This window comes from Plecotus auritus (genome assembly GCF_963455305.1).
Source record: "Plecotus auritus genome assembly, chromosome: 3".
NCBI classification, from domain to species: domain Eukaryota; kingdom Metazoa; phylum Chordata; class Mammalia; order Chiroptera; family Vespertilionidae; genus Plecotus; species Plecotus auritus.
In genome coordinates this window covers 347,991-362,388 of record NC_137772.1, presented here as the reverse complement: position 1 = coordinate 362,388, position 14,398 = coordinate 347,991, and positions in this window count along the sequence as shown.

Genomic DNA, 14,398 nt, shown 5'->3' with positions numbered 1-14,398 from the left:
CACGAACCCCACCTGCTGACTGGCTCTAATGTGGCTGCTGGCGAATGTCACTTGGTTGTGTCTGGCAGCGCTGGCGTGGGCAGCGTCGGGTTACGGTGTGTGTGTGGAAGACGTGCCGGTTTTGTTATTACAGGCGCTTGGTCGCCTCAGTGTCACCGTCAGTGCAGCCGCACGCCTCCTGCCCAACCCTGCGTGTTTGTGCTGCGCAGTCCTGGGCTCCCAGGTGACAGGGCGGGCACCGTCCCAGCACGGGTGGGACACGTATGGGGCACACAGCACGGCTAGCCTCACCCAGGAGGTGCACACCTGGGGCTGGACCTGTGCTGTGAGTGACATCCTCGCGACCCCGGGCTAGCCCTCCCCGGGAGGGTTTAACTGCATGTCCGAAGTCCGATGATTTGAAAACAATCAGCTTTTGGTAGTATTTATGCCACATTTAACACGTGACCGGAACGTTGTGAGCTGATAGGGTCATCCGGAACTGCTGGTGGAGGCAGGACCGCACGCAGGAAACAGCACCTGGAGCTGACGCCGCCCTGGCGTGCTGGCTGCGCCGGCTCCCTGCGCCGGCCTGGCGCGGCTCTGCGGCCTCGTAGCTGTCGCATCTTGGTGTTCCCACGTTTACAGACAGGAAGCCCAGGCGCTGGCTGTTGGTTTAGTCGTCTTTTCCGAAGGTGGCCCCGTGTCGTCACAGCCACCAGTTCCTGTGCCGCACCGCGCACCCCTCGTACGTGGGAGGCACCCGTGCAGTCTTGCCGTTGCAGACTCTGGGAACCCTGGCGCACGCTTCTGGCGAATCTGAACGAGGGCAGGCGTCGGGGCGTGGGACTGATTCCAAGGAGAAATTTTGGACACTATCGGCCGTTGCATCTGCTGCTAATGACGAGGTAAACCGCAGCTGCTGTGTCCCCACGGACCGCCGGGGGTTGGGTTCTGGGCCTCAGAAGACACATGGAAAGCGCTCGCACGAGAGGTCACTCTCACGAGGTCCAGCTCGGCGCAGGACGCGCACAGAGAACGGGGCAGCCCCGGGCGGTTACGAGGACCGGCGTCTGGTCATGCTGCTGGCCCTTGGGGCTGGGACTGGCGGTGCATAGCAGATACTTCTCTAAAGTGGCTCCGTGCAGCGATGCCCTGGGAACCGGGGAGTCGGAGGGGGTCGGCTCACCTGGCCCGCGTGGCAGGTGTGGGGAGAGGACTGCGACCACAGGGTGAGGTGCGACTTGGCTTGGGTGTCGCAGGTGGAGACGCGGTGAGAACCTGGTCGCTGGAACCTCGGCCAGCTTGAACTCCAGTCGCCAGGTCCTGATGTGGTGGTTGTAAGTACAGCGTAAAACAATATGGCAGATAACCCTGGTGCCATGTGGGTGAGGGTGTGTGCATATACATACAGATCTACATGAAAAGACAGAACTTACGTCCTGGCTGGTGTGGCATCTTCCCAAGCACCGAAAGGTTGCCAGTTCGATTCCTGGTCAAGGGCACATGCCTGGGTTTCGGGCTCAGTCACTGGTGGGAGGCAGCCAATGGGTGTTCCTCTTTCATCAATGTTTCTCTCGCTCTCCCTTCCTCTCTCTAAAATATCACACTCTTCTTTGAATAATGATAATAGTAATTCACCATAGATGGTAAGGATTTCTCAGACGATACGGGATTCCTCTCTCTGCATCTTTAATGATGAGTCCAGGATCTGGGCGACCTCTCTGAAGACTTGGATGCAAGTGACCTCTCCCGTGTTCCTTAGCTTCCATGCGTGCCCAGGTGCCGCTCCTCACACCGTGTAGAAACCACCGTGTGCATATTCACGCGTGCTCACCGTCTGCTAGGCCCGGCGGCACTGCGTCTTTGATTAAAGGGCTTTACTGACGGTTCTAAAGCATCAGCCATGTCCCTGTTCACGGAAAAGCTCCCTGAAGAACAGCCGGCCTTTCTCATTTCCTGTCACTCAACAGTCAGTGGTGCTTCAACCCTCACGCCCACGTCAGGAGGCCGGGAGGCGGTGGGAGTCCCCAGATGTCCTAGCACGAATGTTAACATCTCCTCGTCCCACACAGCTGGGCCTTCAGAGAGGCCTGGCCTTGGCTCCTAAGGCCCAGGGAGGGAGGAAACAAGGGTGGGGGCTGACCAAGACCCTGCCTCTGCTGGGGAGGCCGGCTTTCCCAGTCCCCGCCCCTGCCGGCGGGTCCTGGTTGGGCTTGGGGAGGGAGGACCCTGGAGCTGCCCCGCAGGAGGTGGCAGGCACCCTGGAACTGCTGTTCCAATTCCAAAGCCCTGCTCCACCTCCATCGCCCCTGCCCCCGTCTCCCGGCCACGCCCAGGGGAAAGCTGGCCCTTCAGTTCCCAGGGGAGCCCAGCTGGTGTTGCTCAGTGGTTGAGCATCGACCTGTGAACCAGGAGGTCAGGGTTCACCTCCTGGTCAGGGCACATGCCTGGTTGCAGGCTCGATGATTCCCAGTGTGATGCGTGCAGGAGGCAGCCGATCCATGGTTCTCTCTCATTGATGTTTCTCTCTCCCTCCCCCTTTCTCTCTGAAATCAATAAAAACATATTTTTTAAAAAAGAAAAATTCCAGGGTTTAAAGGATGATAGAAGCCCTTTCCTCGTGAAACCGCCCCCTGTAAGAGAAGAGAGGAGGGGTGGGCAAAGGGGCATAAACGGAGATGGAGGAGGCCTGGTCTGGCGTGGTGAACACGCAGATGTGTTACAGAATTGCACGCCTGGAACCTACGTAATGTCGTTAACCATGTCACCCCAACAAATCCCACTAAAAAGAAGAGGAGGAGGCGGGCGGGAGCAACACCTTCGGCTCCAGAGTCAAACGTTACCTTGAAGCCTGTCCCCAGATCGCCCGTGGAGTGTCATTCGGCTTTGGGGTGAAAGACCGGCCTGTGGACAGGACAGTGAGCCTCTGCCGCCCCCTGGTGGCCGCTCCCCCAGGACGGGTGCAGCAGGGGACAGGCCTGTGGTGAGGTCACAGGAGGACACCTGGCATCCACGCCCTGACGGCTCCCAGAGACCAAGGCCATCCGCAGCCATCCGTAGCACCTGGGTCGCTGTGCCCCGCAGGACGGCCTCCTCAGGAGACACCCCCCGCCACGGCCCGCACTCCCCGCGGTCAGAGCCCCGCCCTGCCCTGGGCAGCCTGTCTGCTAGGCGGGTGTTCTGCCCCGGCCGGGGAGCAGCCCGGACTGGCTGTGACCCCAGCGGCCACTTCCATTTCCAGAGCTCTGCCACCCACGGGGCCACACCTGCCCCGGTGACACCGGCAGCCACACCCCAGCGGGGACAGGCCACGGCTCCTGACCTCAGGGAGAAGCCGGACTTGGCTGGAGCCGCACTGGGGCGACAGCAGCAGCAGCAGACACGTCTCGCTGGGGTGCCCGCGGCCTGCCCAGGGTTCCGGGTCCATCTCATCCCACAGCTTCATGAAGTAGGTGCCGCTGCTCCCACCTTACAGCTGGGACGGCCGGGTCCCGGACTGGGGAAGGTGCGCCGGGCGGCGGAGCTGGTCCCAGAAGGGACCGCTCACTGCCTGGACCCAGGAACCAGGAGGTCAGGGTTCGAGTCCCGGTCGGGGCACAGGCCCAGGTGGTGGGCTCCATCCCCAGGGTGGGGGCGTGCAGGAGGCAGCCCATCCACGATTCTCTCTCATCATGGATGTGTCTCTCTCCCTCTCCCTGCCTCTTTCTGAAACCAATAAATACGTTAAAAACATACTTTTAAACAAGTATAAATTACTTAAAAACTAACAAACACGACAGCAGCCCCGCTGAGCTGCGAATCTGTGGACCCTTCTCAGCGCAGGTGGCCGCCGGCGTGAGCACCTGTGGCAGGTGCGGGGCAGGGCCACGCCCCCTGCAGGCTCCTGGCGCAGACCCGCTTCCGCCTGGTCCCTCACCATCCAGCCCAACCCGACGCCCAGGGCCAGGCCACAGCGTCCGCGTTCCTCAGCGCCTCGGCTGTGGCCTCCGTGGGCCAGGTGCCCTCCGGGGCCAGCTCCTGCCGCGGCGGGTTTGCCTGTGTAAGGAGCAGAGCGAGCGAGCGAGCAGCTGGCTCTGTATCTGCCGCAGGAGACACCCCAGCGAAGCGCTGCCTCGCGTGGGCGGCGCACCCCCTCTCCGGCCGAGGCGTCTGCGTGGGTGGTGAGGAGGAGTTGGGGACAGCTGGGGCTTGAGGCAGTGAGGGCCAGGGGAGCCCTGAGGGTCTCCTCCGTGACCCCAAACCCACCTGGTGCCCAGCCAGCCCAGCCTCATCTGAGCCTCTGTTCTCGGAGGGTCAGCAGGCCCCCGGTCATGCACACGCCCTGCTGACAGAGGCCCTCTCTCCCGGGCCCCATGGTCCAGGGGCTCATAGGTCTTTGGTCGAGAGAATGGACGTGGGCCCTTCCCCCTCAGTGTCCAGTGCCTGAGCCTGGCCCCGGAATCCTGGGGTTGTTGTGGGGCAAACTGCGCCCCCAGGTCCATGTGGTGCAGTCCTAACCCCCCTGAGATGGTGTTGGGGGAGGGAGAAGAGGGGGTTCGTGGGCCCTCGCCTCCGGGTGTTAAATCTCCCAGGCCCCCCTCCAGAGACTGAGTCAGTGGGCCTGAGAGGGACCCAGAAACTCCTGTGCACCAGGAGGCCATGGTTTGATTCCGGGTCGGGCACAGCCCGGGTTGTGGGCTCGATCCCCAGGGTGGGGCGTGCAGGAGGCAGCTGATGCATATGCTCTCTCATCATTGATGTTTCTCCCTCTCCCTTCCTCTCTGACATCAATAAAAATATTTCTTTAAAAAAATAAAAAAGAAGGGGCCAGTGCTGTCTCTGCTCCGAGTGAGGCCACGGGGAGGCCCTCTGTGAACCAGGAGGGCCCACAGCCCAGGGGCCTGCAGATGCCTCATCTCCGATTCCCAGCCTCAGGCCCGGCCCTGGCATTGCCACAGCAGCAGCAGCGTTAGCTGTGCCTGCAAAGGAGGTGGTGCACGCGCCCCCCTTGCCGCCGGCAGGGCCGGCCCAGGTTTCCGTGCAGGTGACCTCACGAGCTGCCGGGACACCAGGCCACCAGGCCGTGCCGAGGGGTTGCTATTGAAATTTAGTGTCCGTTTTGCGGCAGAGCCCAGGAGAGCAGGGTGAGCTCGCTGAGGGCCCAGGGAGAGCCTCCAGCTCAGGGTGAGACCATTCCCACGCGGTCACCGTCCCGCCAGGCCTCCGCTTCCTGTTTTCCTGGGACCCGCTTCCTGCGGCTCCGAGGGTGACGGCAGAGGATGTGGGAGTCACGGTGCGCCTGGCCAGCTCGGGCTCAGCCCCTGCCGCGCCGGGAGCCAGGGCAGCGAGCCCGGAAAGGGGGCGAGGGGCGAGGGGCGAGGGCCAGCTCTCTGCCTGCAGATGAGCCTGGGCGGCACCAACAGATTTACGACCGGCCTCGTCCACACGGGCCCAGCTGTCCGGGCGGGCGGCAGGAACCCCGGCTTCCAGCAGGTGCAGACCCCCCCCCCCCCCCCGGGGACAGGGCGCCTGCATGGAGGGAAGGGCGTGGGGAGCCGGGTGCACCTGGCCTTTGGGCGTCAGTGGCGTGAGCTGTTCCCAAGTTTGAGGGGCTCGGGTTGGGGTTCCCATTTCACGCCCACTGTCACCCTCTGGGGGACGTGGCGACGGTTCTCACCGCAGGCGCCGGCTCCTGGGACACTAACTCTGGCTCCACACTTCCCCACCCGCCCCCAGCAGTCCTGTGTTTGGCTCTCTGCCTCGTCCTTCTGAGCGTCTCCGCCCGACCCAACCTCCCTTCTCCTGTCTCCTCTGAGCTGCCCCAGCCAACGGGGCCGTGGCTCCTCCAGGGTTGGGGGTCACAGCCGGGTGCACACCGTCTAGCAGTCAGCAGACGGCGGTTAGCTGAGGCCCCTCTGGGCCAGGACAGCGCCTGGGATCGTGACCTGCAGCAGCGAAGTGCTGGGCGCTGGGTTTTCACATCAAGGCCAGCAGAACAGCCCGGCCGCGTGGCAGTTTCGGGGCCTCCCGGAGCACCCGCCTTCGAGCTGCCAGACCCCGCGACCCCAAGGGAACAGCCCCGGCCCCTGACCCCAGCGGGGTAAAGCTTACGATTATCATCTGAAGACCGTGCCCCTCGCTCAGAGACGTCTGGGACATCGATGTAAACTTCTCTGTGAATGGGAAACTCTCATCTTTAGGCTAAAAAAAGAACCTTTTTTTTTTTTTTGGCTTTTTTTTCATTAAAAAATAAAAACCCACAAAAAATGTTTCCCCAAATGTAAACAAGCAAATGAAGGAAAGGAAATTTACAGCTGTGGGCGTGGTGCCCCTCGGCCTCCCCGGGGACAGGGCGGCGGGAGCCCACGGCCCTCGGCTCATCGAGGACGCCCGCCCCCACCCGGCCAGGTCACAGGCGTGTTCCGGTCGCTCCATGGTGGCCACAGCCGCCGCCGAGGGTGGTTCCCACCGACACCTGGGGCTGGGTGCCGCTTTCCTCCACGTGGAAAACCGGTGCGATGGGAGGACCACAGCCTGGAAGCCGCGTGTCCCGTGACTGGGCATTTCCTCGTCATGCCCGGGGCGCGGCCTCCAGCAGGTGTGACCCAGCCGACACAGGAAAGTGCGTCTAACAGAACCAGGGTTTCCTGGCGGCCACGGCTCCGGGCGGAGGGCGCTGGTATCGCGGGGGCTGCCCACGGGGCCGGGGCTGGGGCTCGGGGATGGACGGGCCTCGGTCAGAGTCCGTCCTGCATCCTGGGCCCTTCGCACGCGGCGCCACCTGAGCGGGACCTTCTGTCTCAGCCCGAGGGTGTGCTCCCTCGTAAAGTGAGGGAGGCAGGGCTCAGGGGTTGAGCGTCGACCTATGAACCAGGAGGTCACGATTGGATTCCCGGTCAGGGCACACGCCGGGGTTGTGGGCTCGATCCCCAGTGTGGGGCGTGCGGGAGGCAGCCGGTCCATGATTCTTTCTCATCATGGATGTTTCTATCTCTCTCCTCTCCCTTCCTCTCTGACATCAATAAAATATATTTTTAAAAAAGACTCAAGTCGAACATTCTTGTTCTAGTCCCTGTACGTGGTAGTCAATGCCCAACGGTGTGTAGGCAGCAGAGTGGGAGACCCATGGAAAGGGGCATCCGGGTGCGGGGGGGTGGGGGGGGGGTTGTGAGGAATGAGAGCCAGTGGCAGGAAGGCCAGTGTTTCCTTGTAGGATGGGGCTGGCATGCCGGCCTAGTCCCCCTCCCACCCCCCCATTTGTCTCCGGCTCCACCACGTGGCTGGGAAGTTGCAAAGCAGAGAGCTCCCTGCAGAGCGGGACTAGGAGGGCCCGAAGCTGTGGGGTCAGAGGCTGTAGGACGGAAGCTTCTAGAGCAGCCGTGGGCAAACTACGGCCCGAGGGCCGGATCCGGCTGTTCTATCCGGTTCTCTTGCTCTCCCCTCCGCTCCTTTACTTTGAATTTATATCAGTTCACACAAACACTCCATCCATGCTTTTGTTCCGGCCCTCCGGTCCAGTTTAAGAACCCGTTGTGGCCCTCGAGTCAAAACGTTTGCCCACCCCTGGTCTAGAGCCTTCAGGTGCAAAACCTGCAGAAAAGCCAGTCTAGGTTTTGCGCGTTGAAAGCTGCGTTTCTGTGCGACGGGGCCTGAGTCGGGGGAGCTGGGTCCCCAGTGGGTGGTGCTGAGGGGGTTCCGACCGCACGACGCGACGTATGAACGTGTGCAGCTGCTTAATCCCCGTTCCTTACTGATTATTTATTTATTTAAATATATGTTTATTGATCTCAGAGAGGAAGGGAGAGGGAGAGAAACATCCATGATGAGGGAGAATCATGGATCGGCTGCCTCCTGCACGCCCTCCACTGGGGATGGAGCCCGAAACCTGGGCCTGTGCCCTGACCAGGAATCGAACCGTGACCTCCTGGTTCATTGGTCGACATTCAATGACTGAGCCACGCCGGCGGGGCATGTGTGTGTGTCTCTTTGGACCCTGCTCACCGCCAGGCCCGGGCGTGCCACCCTTCGCATAAGCCGTCATGGAGAGCTCGTTACTGAAGTTGCGATCGAGAAACAATGCTTTCTTTCTTAAAAACTTCGTGAGCTCATGGACCTAAAGCCAGGACAGAGCGGGGGGCGATACACACAGCACCCGTGAGCAGATTTCTCTGTGGGGTGGCCGGGATGGGTGCGGGCGGGGGCGAGGCACGCCGCTCTGGGTGAGGGTGGCCGGCCGGATGGGTCCCTGGGTCTGTGCTACGCCGGCCTGGTGAGGGCAGACGGGTGCCCCGCGGCCGGCCTGGGGAGGGCAGACGGGGTGCCCCGCGGCCAGCCTGGTGAGGGAGACGGGGTGCCCCGCGGCTGGCCTGGTGAGGGAGACGGGGTGCCCCGCGGCCAGCCTGGTGAGGGCAGACAGGGTGCCCCACGGCCGGCCTGGGAAGGCGCACCTGCTGTGCCTCAGGACGTGACCCCTTTTCTTCCTCAGGAGGCAAAACCCACCCCAGGCTCCCGGCAGGCAGGCGGGCCGAGTGGGGCTGTGGGGACTCTCCCTCCTCATCCTGCCCTGTCCAGGCTGAACCCCCAGGGCCCCCACGCAGGGCCGGGTTTGGGGGTCACCCTCCACTCCTGCCTGGGCCTCTGGGCTCACAGGTGACCTCCACGCTGCACGCCGGCCTGGCCTGGACACCCCTCAGCCCCTTCCCGCTCCTCCTGTGATCTTGGACTCGGCCCCCAGGCTCCTGGCTGCTGGGCCACTTTGGGGTGGAGGGTAGGGGCAGCCCTTGTCCCCTGCAGCCAGGTGGCAGCCAGGGCCCGGGGGCGGGGGCGGGGGAGGGAGCGAGCCCTGCGTGTCCCAGGGCCCGGCCGGCAGGAAGCTTGCTCCGCGAGGCAGCCCACGCTTCCTTTTCCTTAATGACCTCCCGTCGCTCCCACTCGGTGTCCGCGTGCCAGGCCGCAGCACCCCTTTCCTGCTGTTTACCCCTTCAGCTGTTTGTGAGCTGGTCCCGCTCAGTGACATTCGCAGACTCAGCCGGCCCAGCCTTTCCCAGGAAGATGGGCGGGACATCTGGGGGACGGCCCCCTGGACCTGAGCCGGAGGTCGATGCAGAGGGAGCGGGTGTCCTGCTGGCCTGAGCACTCGCCTGGCTGCAACCCGCCTCTCAGGCGTCCTCCCCTGGTGAGCAGGGCACACGCACCAGCAGCCGAGACACCTTGTTCAGCACAGACTTTGTGGTGTTTCTAAGCCAGGGGCCATCACAACAAAAACAACCAGACAGACGAACGAACAGCAGGCTGCATGGGGCGACCAGGCCGGCACGGGGGGCAGTTGGGGACAACTGGGCCAGCGAGGGGGGCAGTGAGGGGCGATCAGGCAGCCTGCAAAGCACCACAGGCCCCTCACCCAGGCCGCCCCATGCCCCAAGGGAACCCCCATCCTGATCCGGGACACCCTTCAGGGCAAACCAGCCAGCTCCCACCCGTGCACCAGGCCTCTATCCTATCTAATAAAAGAGTAATATGCAGATTGACCATCACTCCAACACACAAGATGGCTGCCCCCATGTGGTCAAAGATCTTGCCCCCATGTGGACACAAGATGGCCACCACAAGATGGCCAGCACGGGAGGGCAGTTGGGAGGGACCAGGCCAGCAGGGGAGGGCAGTTGGGGGGAACCCAGGCCTGCAGGGGAGGGCAGTTAGGCATCAATCAGACTGGCAGGGGAGTGGTTAGGGGGTGATCAGGCTGACAGGCAGAAGCAGTTAGGGGCCATCAGGAAGGCAGGCAGGTGAGCAGTTGGGAGCCAGCAGTCCTGGATTGTGAGAGGGATGGGGCCTAAACGGGCAGTCGGACATCCCTCAAGGGGTCCCAGATTGGAGAGGGTGCAGGCTGGGCTGAGAGACACACACCCCCGTGCACGAATTTCGTGCACCGGGCCTCTGGTAAAAGATAAGTATGTGACAGTGACAACACAGAGCAGATTGCCTGGCGATAGGGCACCCTATCCTCCCTTTGAAAGAACAGAAGAGCGTCACAGGGCCTTCTCTATGGCGTAGATTTCTTTCAAAGGTCTTATCACGATAAAACGCACACGACCCGGCACCCACCCCAGCCAGTGTGGTGGGCAGTGCAGGGCATGAGGGCCAGCACGTGGCTCTGCCTCCATGGTCATGTCCCGAAGAAACCCCGCCACGCCACTGAGGGGTGCTGGTCGCCCCTCTGCTCTTCACTGGAGTTCGACCCAGGACCAGCCACCCCCCGCCCTGCCCGTGCCCGGCGGGCCCACGTGAGGTGCTTCCACTCTTGTCCGTTTTCCAGGGCACGAGGACCTGACTGAGCTCCGAACACTTCGCGAAGCCAGCGGCCACCGCGCTGCCTGCCGGCTCTGCTGGGGACACAGGCGGGCACACGGAGGGCCGGAGGGGCCAGGAGGGCTGAGCCTCGCCTGCCCCGGCGCTGGGCCTGCTGCTCCTCCCGTGGTCCCTTCACTGTTCAGCACGGGCACTCGCAGCTCCGTTCCCAGCTCCCCAGGTGCCCAGCTTCCTGACTGCCAGCGTGCCAGCCCGGCCAGGGCAGCTCCCGCAGGCGCCGGCCTCGGGGCTGGGCTCCGTGAGGGGAACTCGGGCCAAGGCCGCAGGCCCCGGAGGCCTTTAAACCGGGGACAGGGCGAGGCAGTCGGCCCAGAGAGCCACCCCACCTGTGGGAATGAGGCCAGTGGGTTAGGGAGCCCAGCACACAGGTCGTGGGGGACGTCCTGAGGGGAAGCGGGCAGCCGACGGGCCTTTCCTGACCCGGGGCGGGGGGGGCAGGGGGCGAGGCCTTGGCCGGGCGTTGGAGCAGGTGCCGCAGTGGGCATAGAGGATGCGGAGGAGGTGAAGTGTGGGTGCTGTCCTCTGGGGGTGGGCGAAGCTCACGTCTGTCTGTCCGGCAGTGTCCCCGAGGCCCAGCTGGCAGCACTGGGCCAGCCCGGAACCTCAGACCGGCCTGGGTGTCCCCTTGGTCGCCGGCCCGGCTAGAGCTGGGTGCAGAGGAGGCTGGAGCCGGTCAGAGACACGGGGGCAGCCAGGTTTCCCTCTGACCCCGTGTCCCCGCCCCGGGTGCCCCTCCGGAGGGCGGGTGGGCGGGCTGCAGGGCGTCCCACTCTCCCAGGCCTGGAGGCTCTGCTCCGCATGTGGCAGCTGGCACCGCCCAGCGAGGGCGGAAGGAGGCCTGCAGGCCATCTGTCCTTCCCTCCGGCGGCCGCAGAGATGGACAGTGTGGTCCTGCAGGGACATCCGTCCCTCAGGCCCTCAGCCTCCGGGAGGACGAGGAGAGGCCGCCTGCCGATTCTCGCTAAAGACAACACGTTTCCCCGGCACTTTCCTGGCACGACCTTGGGTATTTTCCTTGGCCTGGCACCAGCACACGGCTCAGCTCGCCTGGAGGGGGAGGGAGCGAAGCTGTTAGCAATTCTCAGAGAAAAGGGGTGGGGGTGGGGGGGAGCTCAAGCAAAACCCCAGGGCAAGGCCTCTGAGGGGGAGGCCTGGTCCAGGCCCCGCCATGCCTCCTGGTCCCAATGCTTGTGCCCCTGTCCCCCGGGCCTCCTCCCCGGACCCCTGCCCCCCGGGCCTCCTCCCCGGACCCCTGCCCCCCGGGCCTCCTCCCCGGACCCCCTGCCCCCCGGGCCTCCTCCCCGGACCCCCTGCCCCCCGGGCCTCCTGCCCGGCCCCCCTGCCCCCCGGGCCTCCTGCCCGGCCCCCCTGCCCCCCGGGCCTCCTTCCCGGCCCCCCTGGCCCCCGGGCCTCCTCCCCGGCCTCCCTGTGGATCCGCTGGGACCAGCACTGTCCCCTGCGGGGGCTGCAGACACCAGCTGGTGGGTCGATGCGATTTGTTTGTAGGCTGGTTTCAAAGTGCCCGATCCTGAGCCGGAGGGTGAGGGTCCTGAGTGCAGGCCTCTCTCTGTGGTTTCTCGAATCGACTTTGTTTTCTTGGAGCAGTTTTAGGTTCACAGCAACATGCAGGGGAAGGAGCAGAGGTCCCCCCCCATCCTGGGCCGGCGCCATCACAGTGCTACAGGACGCAGTGTCCCTCCCCCACCCCCTCTGGGCTCCACCTGTTTGCTTCCCCCCCCCCCCCCTCATGGCAACCCCTGACTCTCTGTCCCCGTCCCCGTCCCCATGGTTCTGTCTTTTCCAGGATGTCACGCGGGCTGTGGCCTTTTCAGATCGGCCTCTGTCCCTTAGTCACATGCGCTCAGGTTCCTCAGTGGCGTTTCGCGCTCGAGAACTAACTTCTTGAGCTGAATAGCGTCCCGGGGCCTGGACGGGCGGCAGCGCGTCCCCTGCGGAAGGGGGTCTGGCTGCTTCCACGTTCTGGTCATCATGGGGGAAGCTGCTGTGAACGTCCAGGTGCGGGGTTTTGTTTATTTAAACGTATTTGTATTGACTTCGGAGAGGAAGGCAGAGGGAGAGAGAGAGAAACATCCATGACGAGAGAGAACCACTCATCAGCTGCCTCCTGCACGCCCCCTACTGGGGATCGAGCCCACAACCCGGGCATGTGCCCTGACGGGGAATCGAACCCTGACCTCCTGGGTCATAGGTCAACACTCAACCACGGGGCCACGCCGGCGGGCCACGTGCAGGTTTTCCTGTGGACTCGGTTTTTCAACCCTTAGAGCCAATACTAAGTGCAGGATGGCTGGCTTGAAGGGTAAGGGCAGGTTTAACTTGTCTGAGACGGCCCAGCTGTCTCCCGAGGTGGCTGCACCCCGCTGCGCCCCCCAGGGGTGAGTGGGGCTCCCGCTGTCCCCCGTCCTCGCCAGCGCTGGGTGCTGGCTGCCACGCCGGGGCCAGGTTCAGGTGGTCCTGACAGGTGTGCGGCTGTGTGGTTTGCGTTTCCCCGAGGACACATGATGGGGAGTGTCTGCTCACGCTTCGGAGCCACGAGGCCTCTCCTCCCCCTGCAGCCCCGAGACCTGGCCTCCCTCCCCGGCCCCCGGCCCTGGAATGCCGGAGACGCTTCCTGAGGGCAGAGCCCGGGGTTCCCCACCGGGTTGGAGCTCGGCCCGAGGACCCTGGCACAGCGGGGAACGAGCCGCGTCTGTTGTGGGGTCACGTCCTCCCCGAGCCTCGGGCTCCTCATCTGTGAAGCGGGGAGCGGTTTTCCAAGTGGCCAACGTGCCGGCACACTGTCTACAACATCCATGTACACGCAGCACAGGCCTGGGCACGTGGAGACACGTGCAGGAGATCAGCCGGTGGTGATGGCTGATCGCTCTGTTTGCCTCGTGGGGAGACCTGGTCCCAGGACCCAGGGGAGAGCTGAGCCGGACAGGGCCGTCGGGAGGCGATGCCCCCGCCCCGGGTGCCTCTGGCTGTGCGTTACAAAGGAATGTTTTTTTTTGTTTTTTTCTGAACTGGGTGCCTGGGAGTTTGGGAGCGAAACGTGGAAAAGGAAAGTGAAAAGAACCCTCCCCCCCCCCCCACGGTGGCCGCCCGATACACTCCAACTCCCACAGCGGGTTTGGCTGGAAAAACACAGTCACCGTGCAAGGGGTAAATTTAGACGCAGAGAAGTTACCGCACGCTGGGCCTTCACCCAGGAGTCAGGCTGGACCGCGGCAGAGGGGTCAACGTGGAAGCCGAGGTCCCGGGCCCTGGCCCCGGCCTGGCCTCCTTCCTCACCGGCTCACGCAGACAATGACCGGCCCTGGACCGGGCCCAGCGAGACCTTGTTTAGCGCGCTTCCTGCCCACTTCACCGGCACAAACAGCTATTCTGGGTTCGGGCTGCCCTCCAAGTTGGGTTACATGACGGTAAACAAGTTTTTCTGGGCGAGTGAAACGTGAACCGGGCATTTCGCAAAAACACTTTTAAAAAGATTATTTGGAGAAACGATTAAGTGGAGCGCGAGGGTCGCATGTGGTCACGAAAACGTTCTCTGCCGGCTATGGGCGCTCGGCACCGGGAGAGCCCGTTGGACCCGTGTCCGACCCACCGAGCAGGTTTCCCAGAGATCGGGGCCTTTCTTCTGGAGACGAGCGGTAGTTGCCCGTCTTTTTTTTTTGAGGATAAAAATGGAAAGTGAAAAGTTCAAGGAACCAATGAGCTGCTTGACTTTTGCTGAGAAATTCAGCAGAACGTGCCAAGCAAAGCCACAGACCGAAGAAGTGAGTTACCCCGAGCGACGGACGCTGGGACGGCTCCCCTGTCCCGTAAAATCTGCTCGGTGCGCCCGGATCTGGGCTTGGACACCATTCTCATGAGAACACAGTGTTCTCCCCAAAGCCCCGCGCTCCCCCGAGGGAACCGCGGGCTTGCAGGCCACCCGGGGTCACGCTGTGGTTTATTTATTAAAATTCTCTTCGTCAGTGGATCACGGCCCCCTGATGGTGGGCAGGCCTCCCCGAGAACGAAGGAAAACACGGAGAGGCACGTCGGAAGCCTGAACCAGAACGAG